The 13387-nt window shown below is 38.1% G+C and overlaps 1 long non-coding RNA gene across 2 annotated transcripts; it reads left to right on the forward strand.

The window, feature by feature from the left end:
• The first annotated feature begins 8672 nt into the window (after positions 1 to 8672).
• Positions 8673 to 10796, forward strand: LOC147621949 (uncharacterized). Of its 2 annotated transcripts, none has more exons than XR_015269726.1 (3): positions 8673 to 8819; positions 9601 to 9792; positions 9886 to 10796. It is a non-coding gene; the product is annotated as an uncharacterized LOC147621949 (long non-coding RNA). The 2 variants fall into 2 exon arrangements; XR_015269725.1 differs by lacking the exon at positions 8673 to 8819 and adding an exon at positions 9335 to 9535.
• The last annotated feature ends 2591 nt before the right edge of the window (positions 10797 to 13387 follow it).

Here is a 13387-nt window from a genome sequence, read left to right on the forward strand (position 1 = left end):
GATGTCAATCTAAACAAGGTCCCCAACATACCTTGCCTCCCATGAGTGAATTTGTTTAAATTGGCAGGTAAAAAAAGTTTAATATATTTAAATTTATGTAAATAAATATATTTAAGACAATATATCTATAAGACAATATTTTTCACCTTTTTACTACAGACATAGCACAAATGTAAAGAAGTACATAAATTATACCAAAAAAAGAAATTGACTCCATTAAAAATATCAATATAAGATTATCAATACCACAAAATATAAAAAATAGAGTATTGTGACAACACACAGCTTTCTGAGTTATATAAAAGTCAGGAGTTGTAACAAAACCAAAAACAGTTATAGAAGTCCACGAGACATTTGGATCATGTACGTGGATGTATTTCACGATGCTATGCCAAAATAAAAGCCAAATCTGTGACTCCTAGGATTGCTTGATGCATGATCAAGTGTTGTTTTGGTTGCATCCCCAAGACCTGGATGTAAACAAAGTACATATGCTTACAGGCTAAGAACGGTTTCTTCATGGCTTCTCTTCCCTGAAAATCTGGACAAGAACAATATGGCTCTGCCTTGATATGAACGTCGTAACAACTTTCAGTAAACACACAAAACATCACATGCTGTTTTGGGGAAATGATTGTCTCTTGTAAAAGAGTTGCATCCATAGTTTCAGCAATATCTATTCTCTTTTGCGCTGCCTTGGAGATTCCATGTCTCCATTTCTTTCTTCTATTGCAAGAATCACTTTTGCTACATGAACTTTCTCCAAAACCAGTCTTTACGATGAAACCTGCTTTGTTGAGGCTAACCAATTCATCTTCTGTAATCTTTGTTCCAAAATCCACAGGCCATGTCGAAGGGTGCACTGGTATCTCTATCACCTGTTTGTTAACCTTTTGAGTGTGTCTTGCATCATGGCTACAAAACCACATCCATTGGGAGATAGTTTGGACTTTGAACTTTCTTTGAGACCAAAAGCAAGGAGCAACCAATCCAGGTGTATGGCTTTGTATCATGTTTAGACATCTTTTCTTCCCAATCATGCCAAAACACCATCGGCGGATGCAATGAGTTGGCATTCTTCTAAGTGCCCATTGTCCCCTCTCCATGTTCTCCTCAAAAATAACAGAAGCTGATTGTTGATGTAGTGAAGCTCCTATTTCTTGCACATCCATATCAATATCTAGATCTTCAAAGATGTCGTCATGGTGCATGTCTTGTTGGTTCTCAAACTGGAGCTTTCTTGGACGACCACGTGGTTTTCTCCGTTTTGACTCCATCACAAATCCAGGACGGTGAGAGGTGTTTATTGTATTTGATCTCTTTTTGCGCTGAACTGTTTCCCTGTCTCCATGTATGATTGGTTCCTCATACATTGGGGTCCCTGCAACACCTCCTTGGATCATTCTTGCTATGTGGACAGGACTTGGTGTATGTCCTGTTTTGATCCTAGAAAGAAGAGTCTCCATATTTGGTCCATTCCTAATAAATCGTCCAGTCAAGTGGCCATGTCGCTTTGTGCACTGCAAATAGGAATTTAAAATGTCTGTTACACATGCATCATATAGTGATATCTTTTTCTTACCACCCTCTCCTGCTAACCAACTTGCATGGATACTTTCAGAAAGATTTGTGTTTGGAATTTGTGCACTCTCCCAGGGAGATGCATCATCCTGCGTAATGATACAATAAACTCAATATATAACAAAACATCCTTATAAGTACTTGTAGAATATGTAGATGGTATAAGACTCACAGATAGATGGAGACTCCCCCAGTGCACAATTCTCTGTTCCCACCATTTGAACCACAGTTCAAGTCTCCTCATGTTTTCTCTCAGGACATTGCCTGTAGACCACCATTGTCTAATTGTACTGGCTTGTTTGGATGCCATTTCATAAGATTTGCTATTTCTCCACACTTCACACATTTCTATGTGTACTTTTTGCTTTTCTTTTGGAACCAAGTTTCTTGTGTGTTTCTGCAAACTTTGCTCCCAATGGAAAAGACATGAACGCTCTCGACCAACCAAAATATTATCTGGCCCTCCATTATAGCATGCTCGAATGGCCATCCGGCCTCATCTGCCATAAATCCTGAAAAGTCTGCTCGATCATGACCAGAGAGCTCCATAACCTTGTTCAAGCTCTCCCAGAATAATATTTGGGATTCAATGTCCTCCTCCTTTGTTTCACATATTGCTATAACTTGTAAAGCTCTTACACTATATGCATGCCATGCAATAGATTAATGGTTAGTACGTACCAAAGTATTTACGTATATCAAATTATGTCTCATTTATTATGTATATGAAGAGCTCACCTTGGATCATAAACTGAACATGACATGGTTGCCCATCCTTCAATTCTATGTGTGTAGTCAAAATGAACCCACGCATCACGAAGATCATCGTCCAGTTCTTCTCATTCTATTGACCAACTCCTGAAGCTGGTCCCTTGGAGGAAGGACATTTTAAATAGGTAACATTTGTCTTCTGTAGTATCACCCTGACTAGGGAACCTGCTGCCATGGAAGAATGGAAACATGCACTTGCGTTGTAGCTGCAGTATATTATCGTATCCTTCACCAACAATTGGGAGTTGTTTATTTTTTTCACTTATTATGATATTTGTGAACCTGCAAGAAACAAGTAGGATAATTAGAATATGAAAGATTGTGTATTATGACTCAAAGGTAAGAGAGTTAGGATTACCCTTTGTTCTGAACCAATGGCATCATCTCTTCCAAGAAATTATTCAACTCCATATCTCCATCTACTATAGTGTTACCTTGAATCAAAGAATCTGTCAGCATTTGACGAGCAACAAGCATTTGAACTTTTCGTGGTCCACCTTTCTCAACTTTTAACACATTTCTGACAAGCATCCTAATCTTTTCTATAGCAGATCTTGATGTGCCTAGTTAAACAGAATGTTTGTGTTCCCCAACATGAACAACTAGTCTAGTCATGTCCAAATCAGTAGGCAGAATATAGTAGATCATTGCATCACAAGTAGACATGCATGTAACCACCTTTTGACAATAATGACAGTAGATGTGTGTCTTGTCCTCGGATGCAGGATACCCCTTTGATACAACCTTATCAAGATGTCCATGAAATGAAGAGTCATATTTCCCTGTACTCAAGTAATGAGGACAATTTATGTGATGACATTGAAGGGATCCCAGACAATAACTCAGACGGACAGTGCATTCAATAGCCATGCGTGTCTGCACTGGTCACGTCCAGAAGTGGCCACCAAACTTCTGTTCCATCCCATCCATTTTCTTAATCCTATCAAAGGTGGGAGGAAACTCAAAAGCCACGTTCCCATTGTAATGTCATGGCATCTCTACAACCTGCAAAGGCCCCGATGAAGAAAGTAGAAGCTTTTTAAGACGGACAGAGCGAGATTTGTCTATCAGAGCACCTACAGTAGACAACATTTTTTTATCTTTTCTTTGGTCATCACTACTAGTTTCAAGGCAAATAATGTGCTCTTTCTCTGTTTTGCCAACTGTTTTCCCAGATTGGTTGTCTAGTATCACACCTGTTCCAATAGCTGTTTCACTATGTGATATGTAAATAGAAGACTCATTGAGAACTAGTTCATACTCCAAAGACAGAGAACCATCTATAAAGTAGTGTTCATTTCCCTCAACATCCCATTGTGAAGGAATAGGTAAAAAGGATGCCTCTGAGCTCTCTTGGACTTTAGCCTGAACTCCCAGAAATTTACAATGTGGTGGGAGCAAACCTTGCAAGAAATAAGCACTAAGTAGAAGTTTACCATCTCTAAGAAGAATTTCTCGTGAAAGTTTGGCAGTACCTAATCTCCGCAGATGGAGATTAGGTACTCCAGCAGTACCTAATCTCCAGCAGATGGAGTTTGGCAGTACCTAATCTCCAGCAGATGGAGGCGCAGGCTGAAGTGGCCATAGAACAGAGAGTCCGGATTCGGGTTGAGTTTAAAATTATTTTTATTCGGATAAAAATATTGTTTAAGACAATCAAGAGGATATGGAGAATATTTGATAATTATTATACCATCAACAACTTACAGTCCTTACTTATCATAGAACAAGAGGGCATTAAATGCGAAAAAATCCACGTCTTTCCTTATATATATTTCAATATATTAAAATACACCTGCCCACTCTAGTACATCAATGACTTGCCCACTCTAGTACATCAATGACTTGATGTACTAGTGGGCAGGTCCCTCACAACAATGACGCCCACGCGTTCCTCATCTCTCTTTCTCGCTGGCTCATGTGTTCCTCCTCTCTTTCTCTCTGGTTCGCGTTCCTCAGAGTTCCTCCTCTCTCGCTCTCTCTCTGGCTCCCCTGCAAAGCAGGTACACGTCTTTCTCTATCTTTCTCTTTCTGATGATGGGATTATAGGTATGAATTTTATTGCCATTGGAATCAAACCACCGATGGCAAAGATGGGAGCAAATCTTGCAAAGTTTTGTGTGTGCCACTCACCATTCAGCCCACTGACAAGCATGAGGGATCCCCCTCCCCCGTGAGGGACAGGCTGGGAAAAATTACCTATTTTAATGATGTTTTGTAGTCAAATTGTTACAAGTGCAGTGTTGTGTGTCTATTGTGGCAGACATGCTGTTCAGCTCCTCACTCCTGCAAGCATTGTACCACAAAGTCATGATGATTTTCTCGATGGATGTTGTTAGAGGATTACCACAAAGTCATGATGCCAACTTCCATGGTTTTTGATAAAATGAGTTGGTGCATGCCAAAGGGGTCAAAAAATTGTTATACATACATCATAAGACAAATTCAATCTAGAGGCACAATCTAAAATGTAGGTACTTGAACACACATCCTCTAATGAACATACAATAATATAATCACCGCCTTTGGTTTTTTCGTGAGCCCTCCCTTGCACAACTTGCAACCAAGTAAGTTTTTTCAATAGCAATTGAATCCTTTGCATTTTTCATGTGGGAAAAAGGACATCTTCACTTTCTTAAGGTGAAGTAGTTCACATAAATGATCCTCAAACGTTCAAATGTGTCAAAGAGTAACAAATTTCTTCCTTCTTCTTGTCTAAGAGTTTCAGATCTGCACCTCTCGCGTCTTCTGAGGGCTGCACACGATTCCATTTTTTAGGTTGGTCTTCGATTGGCTATACTCGATTCGATTTTTCAGGTTTCGATTGGCTGTGTTGGTCTTCTGAGGGCTCTACAGCCATGGTTGTCAATGTAAGGCCTCTTGGCCTTACATCTACAGCTGGCCTTACATCTACAGCTTACATGGCTATAGATGTAAGGCCTTACATCTACAGCATGGAAGAAGTGATGTAAGGCCTTACATCTACAGCATGGAAGAAGTGATGCTATTATAGTTGGAGGAAACACAGTTCTTCCATGCTGTAGATATAAGGCCTAGAGGCCTTATATCTACAGCATGGAAGAAGTGATGCTATTATAGTTGGAGGAAACACAGTTCTTCCATGCTGTAGATATAAGGCCTAGAGGCCTTATATCTACAGCATGAGGCCTTATATCTACAGCATGGAAGAAGTGATGCTATTATAGTTGGAGGAAACACAGTTCGTCGTGACAACAAGGAGAGATGGTGGCCACTTACCAGTGCGGATAGTCATGTCACGATGCCTACATTTACCTGAGGATGCTAACCTTTGGGATGTGTCTAACACACCTACCATAGTCATGACACAAAGGGGTGCACGAAGGGATTTTCAACGCAGATTAGAAAAAAAAGGAGTAGAAATTGTGGAGTTGATTTCTTGACACCGAAAGCGGTGGTGGACTATTGCTATGATCGGGGTTTTCTTAGTGTCTTGTGGGAATGTGGGGGCACATTGGCTATAGATGTAAGGCCAAGAGGCCCTACATCTACAGCCATGTAAGGCCAAGAGGCCTTACATGTAAGGCCAAGCTGTAGATGTAAGGCCTCATCTACAGCCATGAGGCCTTACATGGCTGTAGATGTAAGGCCATGAGGCCTTGAGGCCATGGCCTTACATCTACAGCCATGAGGCCATGAGGCCATGAGGCCTTACATCTACAGCCATGAGGCCTTACATGGCTGTAGATGTAAGGCCATGAGGCCATGGCCTTACATCTACAGCCATGAGGCCATGAGGCCTTACATCTACAGCCATGAGGCCTTACATCTACAGCCATGAGGCCTTACATCTATATGAGTCTAGATTGCAGCAGGAAGCAGTTCAACTGAATGACGCCACATATTTGGGGATGCTGAAAGCATGTGGCATATGGATGTGGTTGTGGGTAGCTCTCTCGTTGACAAAGTGTAAGCACACAAAGTGTTCAATGATGTGCAAGAAAAGAATGTGGTGTTGTGGGGTGCAATCATTGCAGGATACACACAACATGGACATAGTCAGCTTGCATTCTTGTTTCTGGATCCATGGAGAGAGAGAGAGGGAGAGCTCTCCGATTTTCTTTTTTCTACTTCTTGCACATGAGGAGTGAGAGGGCTAGGGCCCTTTGCAAGGGGGAAAAAACATGATTTCTTTGGCTAACACAGTATGGACTTCTCCTGGTTCTTGTTTTAAGGCTTAGGATGGAAGCTGCCCTACAATGTTACTTGAAGATATTTGTTGAGTGATTCTGTTCATTTTTCTCACTTGAGTCCTGCTGACGGTTCCATGGCTGTAGATGTATGGCCATGAGACACCAATGTTGTGCAGTTGTGAGTATAAGTTTACATAAAGCATATACACGTATAAATGCATATGTTTACATAAAGCATATATGTATAGACAAAATTTGATGTGAAATTTTCTTTGCAAGTGGTCAGTGCAGGCTTGGTGTAGATGCCACCAATACATATGTGATGTACCAGTAGACAGATTTACTTTCAGTGACCTCTTGAAAGCACTATATTTCAGGTAATGATGGTCGTCTTTCATAATTAAAAATTAAATATATATGGCCATAATGATGTGTACATTGTATGCAAACTTTACATGCACCATTACTTGCATGCATGCCTTGTTTATAAGGCATGTTGTACATGCCAATATTTTGAGACGCATACCTAAGCTAGCTTATATAGCTCTTCTATTGCCGTGCACCTTGCATTGGTTTACGCACACACCCTATATATATTTATACACACACTGAAGTTGAATGTTAATATAGCATATACATATACCATTGTATTTATATTATATATACATAATTAATTAAATGATCTGATATTTAGATGGCACCAAAATGAGCAAAGGGAAAACCTCCCAAAATCCCATCGTCTGTTATGCGGCTAAGATCAGGACCCATCAAAGGAATTATTGATATTGAACACGAGGCATCTTCTCGTGTGGTGACACGCTCTCCTATGAAAAAAAGAGAACACGTCAATGTATCTTTGTGGAGGATGAAGCAATAGAAGGTGATTCAAATGATGTGGAAGAGGAGATTGATGCATTAGAAGGTGACTCTAATGAGCATCAAATCCATGTAGACGTTGGTGATGCAACAACCACACCATCTAGTCAGCCTTCAACCGACTTGACCGAGAAAGAGGAGAAGAGAAGAAAACATGGTTTGGGTGAGAAGGTGCCCCTTGGTCTTATGAGTGAGGTCTTGTCAAAGTTCCATGTGAAAAGGACTACGGAGCCTCCCTTGGTGCCATTATGTTGTCTCCTTCCAAATGAGTCTGTGCGAATTGCTTTAGAGGACGCATCTTGGCTAGTTCCACTTTTTGACGACAATGCATATATGGAAAATATTGGGAGTTTCTTGGTTTTCGTCCGTGATATGCATGGGACACTCCTCCCCGTCACAACAGAGATTCAAGCATCTTGGGACCCTATCTGGCAACAAAAAAGTCAGGCTTTTGATCAAGAATGCAACGAAGAATGGAGTCATCTTCATGGACATCGCTTTCTTGTTTGGGACGGCAATCACAGACTCAAAACTTGGACAAAACGAGTAAAAGAGAGTGAGTATTTGTCATAAGTTACGAGTTATTTACTTTCAAATTTATTGTGTTTAGTTCTTATGTATTATTTTATCTTGTAGGATTTCAAGATAGTGCTTTTCACCATGTGTGTACGTTGCATTTTCATTGAGGTGGATGTAAAGAAGGAGGCGAAGCTCATGCTTGCACTTGAGGTGGATGTAAAGAAGGAGGCAAAGCTCATGCTTGCACTTGACACCACAAATACGTGAGTTTCTTACTAATAATGTCTTATTAGTTTAGAGTAATTACTTTCTAACTTTTTACTAATGTTCAGAATCACTCAGGCTCATGTGGAACCAAATTTGGGACATGAAATATTCATGTTTCAAAAATTTGGGATCGCAAACAAAGAGAGTATATTCCAACCCTCCTGAGCAAAGACAATGGGAAATCTCCGAGACTTTGTATGAGACTTGCCATCATGGTGGGGTTCGGCCATGGTATGATAGTCCATGTATCTTGATTTCACAGCTTGTATGGAAGGTATGTAAGACAAAATCAATTGTACGGCTAAAGAAATGAAAGAGCGCTCTACTTTTTTAAATTAGGTATGATTTGCTTTTGTAGGATGAATTTAATAGAAATCTTGTTAAAGAGGAGAGTCGTCTATGAGCTCATGGATTTGAAGGTCAGCAACTTCAAACAAAAATGCATGCAACCACTAAAGAGGTGGAAGAGCGGCTACAAGACAAAGGATACAAGTATTTGACCATTGCAAATCCAGCTCATGGTGAAGACTTTTTCAATATTATCTTCTCTTTAAAATGGAATGATAAATCCATGGTAAACATTACGAGGGCTAAATTACACTCGCTTTGTTCTGCGAAGATCTCTACAGAGAGGTAGACTTTCTTTTTGTGCTTACAGTTTTATTTACATTATGAAGTCAGCATAATGAAAAATCTTCACCTTTTTCATATTAATAATAGTAATGTGAATATGCTATCCTATTAGGAGGAGGGAAATCTTGCATGTGATGAGTCTATCAAAGAACAGGGATGCAGATGCTTCACATTTTTTTGACTACAAAAGCTTTAGGGCTTACATGCGCAAAGAAGCTTATTGGACTCAGCTCAACTCTGAAGCTTGGCTTCTAATTAAAAAGATGGAGGTTGAGGGACCAGCATTGCCTAGTACTTTTGAAGCATATTTCAAGAATCAAAGAAGACTTCATGTACTGCAAGCCTTTGTAGCTATCTTAGGTGATATAAAAAGTGTCAATGATACAGATTAGATGCCAGAATTGCTAGCCACAACAAAGAGGCTTGTTTATAGGTGTGTTTACATATATGATGTGATTTTTTTGCACATAGTATATGATATATATTTAAAATATAATTTTTTCTTATTAGATGGTTGCGTTGCTGTCAATCTCAAAATACTCTTCATGAATATCCTGAGGTTACGGAAGAATGGAAGAGTTTGGATGATGAAAATTCCATGTTCTCTCCCTCAATTAGAACAAGAGGTCTCACGGAATGGGAGCGTGAGATGTGTCCTTGGTGGGTAGAATATCCATTGGATGTGATTCCAAAACAAGAGATACAATTGCACCAAGGCAAGTATCAAACTATCTCGACCTTGCTCATTCTATACATTGTCTTATGAAATCTATTTTTGCAGCTTTTAAGTCTACGTGTCTTTCACAACATGGTGGCCCAAATCCTATAGAGGAGATTGTGGACTCAAATGTCAATGTCTTCGAAGAGCAGCAAATTGGTGTATCCAAACAACAAACGCAAGGTAAGGAGAAAACGAGAAAACAAAAAGGGAAAAAAGAAAAAGAAGATGACACAAGAAGGTGATACACCCACGGTAAGTAATATCACTAATTAATATTGATAAAATTTTGAGAGTTTACTTTGTAGTTGCACACCCAATTTTGTTGTTGTTTATTGTATTCTTTAGGACATGCAACCAATACGCTCAATGGAAGATACAACTGGAACTGCACATCAAGATCTTCCAATACAAGTGTCCTCTTTGATTTCAGAATATCAAGAGCGTCGACCTCTCTCTCGTATTGCAGGTTATCCTTTATGCTCATATGTACATTAGAAATAAAACATACACTTTTCTAATTAGTTTTTATGATATTAATTATAATTATAAACCTATATAAGACCTCAATGTGTTACAAATGTGGACGCGTTGTTAGTAGACATTGCGTGCGTTGATGGGTACGCTAAAGAGAGGTACTCATCTCTCCCTAAACTTGGTCTAATATGTATGTTATTTTCTAAACGTACTGTCTAATATGCATGTTATTTTCAGTATGAAAGAGTTTCTAGGCATTGAGTCTCCTCATTGCTATACTTACAAGGGCGATTCATCTCGCCATGTAGCACGCCTCATCTTTGCTGATTTTCCTACATCTCTTGTTGTACACGGCTTTCCTACTAGCTCGAGAGGTGTGCATTGTCTAGCTTTTTAAATTTGGCATGTACTCTTGCTATAGTATATGTTAATATAATCAAAGTAAATAGGAGAATGTACCATTCCCGATTGGAACAAGTTCTCTTCGGCCATCGTTAAGGGTGCTATGGATATTGTCGGCGAGTTCTTGGCGGATCAAGGATTTTTGGTTACGCTTTGTCTTGCTCGGCACTTGAGTAAATTGGTTAAGTATGCAAGTCGCGTGGATCTACATCTTCATCATACTTGGACTTTCATGTGCAACGGAGGATACTTACAACCGGATACACTAGAGGAGGTAAGACTACATCGCTATATTGTTTGTATAAAGTCCATTTAAAAGTTTGTGAAATATGAAAATACCATTGTTCTATCTTTGTAGGTGGTGGATCTTACTATGGGTCTCTTTTATCGCAATAATGTTGGGATACCATTGTATAATAGAGCAGCTGGAGAGGTAGTAGCTCCTACATTATTAGCTACTTGACAGAGTCATGTCATGTTGAGGAGATCTTTGCGGTGGAAGGGGTGCCTATCAGAGGGGGTGCACAACGTTCCCTAACCTTCTTTAGGTAATATACATATGTATAAATACATACACACATGCACAAAATAAAAAAGTCTTGATAGTGTGATTGTTGGTAATATCTATTTTATTTATGAATTGGTAAATTATGCTTTTGGTCTTGACAGATGGTTGCTTGAAACATTTACTTCGGAGAAAGATCACGTGCTCGATATATTTGTAGGTTGTGGAGGTCTTGGGAAGGCATGTGCCAATGGCGCTCGTCATTGTTTGTGCATGGAGGGTGACTTTTTTGTGTATAATGAGTGCCTCACAAGGATAGCATGTGCACCCACTACATTTGAAGAGTGATGGTTCTCATTTGAACCTAATTATTGGATGACAATGTTATGTATTTGGATTTGGCTTACATTAGAACAATGTGTTTTTGAACCTTTATGATATTACGCACTTATTTTACATATGCGGCTTACAAACAATAAGTAATGCAATGTGTTTTTGTATATACTTAAACACGGATCAATTGCACAAAAGGGCATATTTTTTTTGTATATACTTATATATGGTCATATTCATTGTACAAAGTAACAACATATCTCGTAAAAGCTCAATAAAATTCTCTTGGCTCAAAAAAGCTTCAAATTAAAAGCTCGCAAATTTAAAATCCCCATTTTGTCTATATAACTTTGTGATTTCGTGATAAAAAATATTCTTTTTAATTTTACATTATAATGTTTTACATTTCATTACCTATGCTTTTTTAAAATTATAGATTCTTATTAGATTAGATGTAATAGTTATATTGCATGTGAAAGTTTACTATTGATGACTTTTTTATTGCAAAGGAAAGAAAATTGAAAACTTGAAAAAGATCAAACTAATTGGCATTAGTAAATTATGAATTACGTCAATCCACAATCTCTAAGATGTGGGGGATGTGGGGGGTAATACACTTTGTGCAAGTGAAGGTGTACTCAAATCTTCTCCTTAACTTCTTACCATCTAACTTAAAATAAAACTTAGTAGAAGGGTCACTCAACATCAAGGAAATCTCTTATCTAAGGAAGGCTAATGGGCTACTGGCCTTCCATAGTTACTATAATTACTTCATGATCCTCCCAAAGAATATTCAGTTAGCCATTCCCCTTTCACAAGTCTCCACCTCTTGTAGATAAATCACATATATAATGTTTGTCAAGTAATAAAGTACCTATTCATACATAATAAAAATTTAAAAAATTATACTTACTATCCTTACTCAAAAATAGAGGTTATAATCACACTAATCAAGTTATTATTAGAATGTAACATAAGATTTTAGAACTTGACAATAAACTATGTCCTTTTGATAGGTTATATTTCTATGCCATTGCCCATCTAAGAGACGTTTCATCCACTCTTTAGTTGGACTCTTGTAACTATATGTAACCTTTGTTCTCTTCAGTTCTTTACAAGTTGCAAATAAGAGAAAAAATAGCCAATGGGAATAAACCAATCAAGGTGAATGTGTATTGAGCCTCTATTTGGTTTCATTAAAGCTTGAACATTATTTGCAAGTTTTACCTTGCAAGTTGCAATCACATCTGTAAGTAGGTTATGGCCATTCGAGGCTTGACAGTAATGGAGTATGTGGGCTCAAGGAACTATACTTAATATTCCTTGATGGCATAACATATAAGGAATCATAGAAAAATATATGTTGTGATGCTAAGAAGCTAGAATTATCTCCCTCATATAACAAGGTATTTTATATAAAAACAATATACTTATTAATTAGAAAGTCATGTTCTTACCATTAGGCTTGTGTTTTGCAATTTGATTATTTGGATGCATGGAAATTTCCCTATATATATATACATGTTAGATTAATACCTCCATTGATGTACTCCCACTAATATTTCTACTTCTAAAGTTTATTATTCTACCTTTCCAATGATTTTTCCAACCCCCTTTTCCTTTGTCTTACCTAAGCTTGGCTGCTAGGGTACAAACTTGTTGTATGTGGCATTAATCTATCTTTCCTCGTATAGAACTTATAACTTTTTGTCTTTCTGGGATCTACACATATGAAAGAAAAACCATTTAGAACTTGTTTCTCATCTTTAAAAAAATATGCATAAAATTAAGATTAAAAATCAAAGAATAAGAAGTATGTAAAATGTGTTACCTTATAGCTCTTTAAAGAAGGCGTTGATAGTAGATATTGAAAATCCTTAAACTTGTAGCAACAACCACACAAACACAAACATCATGGAAGATTACCAACTCATAGATCCAAAAAAACCTAAAGACTACTTAGTGCTGCCTACTCTAAAAAAATTATATAAACATCATGTGAGATCAACCTCCAACTCTGCAAAAAACTTCTAAGTACCAAAACTTTTGAGCAGCACCAAAACTTCAAGATATAAAGCTTAAGCCTACAACGTAACATACATTATTAGTAACTTGGGACCTAAAAAACTAATC

Source organism: Cibotium barometz, chromosome 29 (genome assembly GCF_041138505.1).
Source record: "Cibotium barometz isolate CiBa-2024 chromosome 29, ASM4113850v1, whole genome shotgun sequence".
Classification (NCBI taxonomy): Eukaryota; Viridiplantae; Streptophyta; class Polypodiopsida; order Cyatheales; family Cibotiaceae; genus Cibotium; species Cibotium barometz.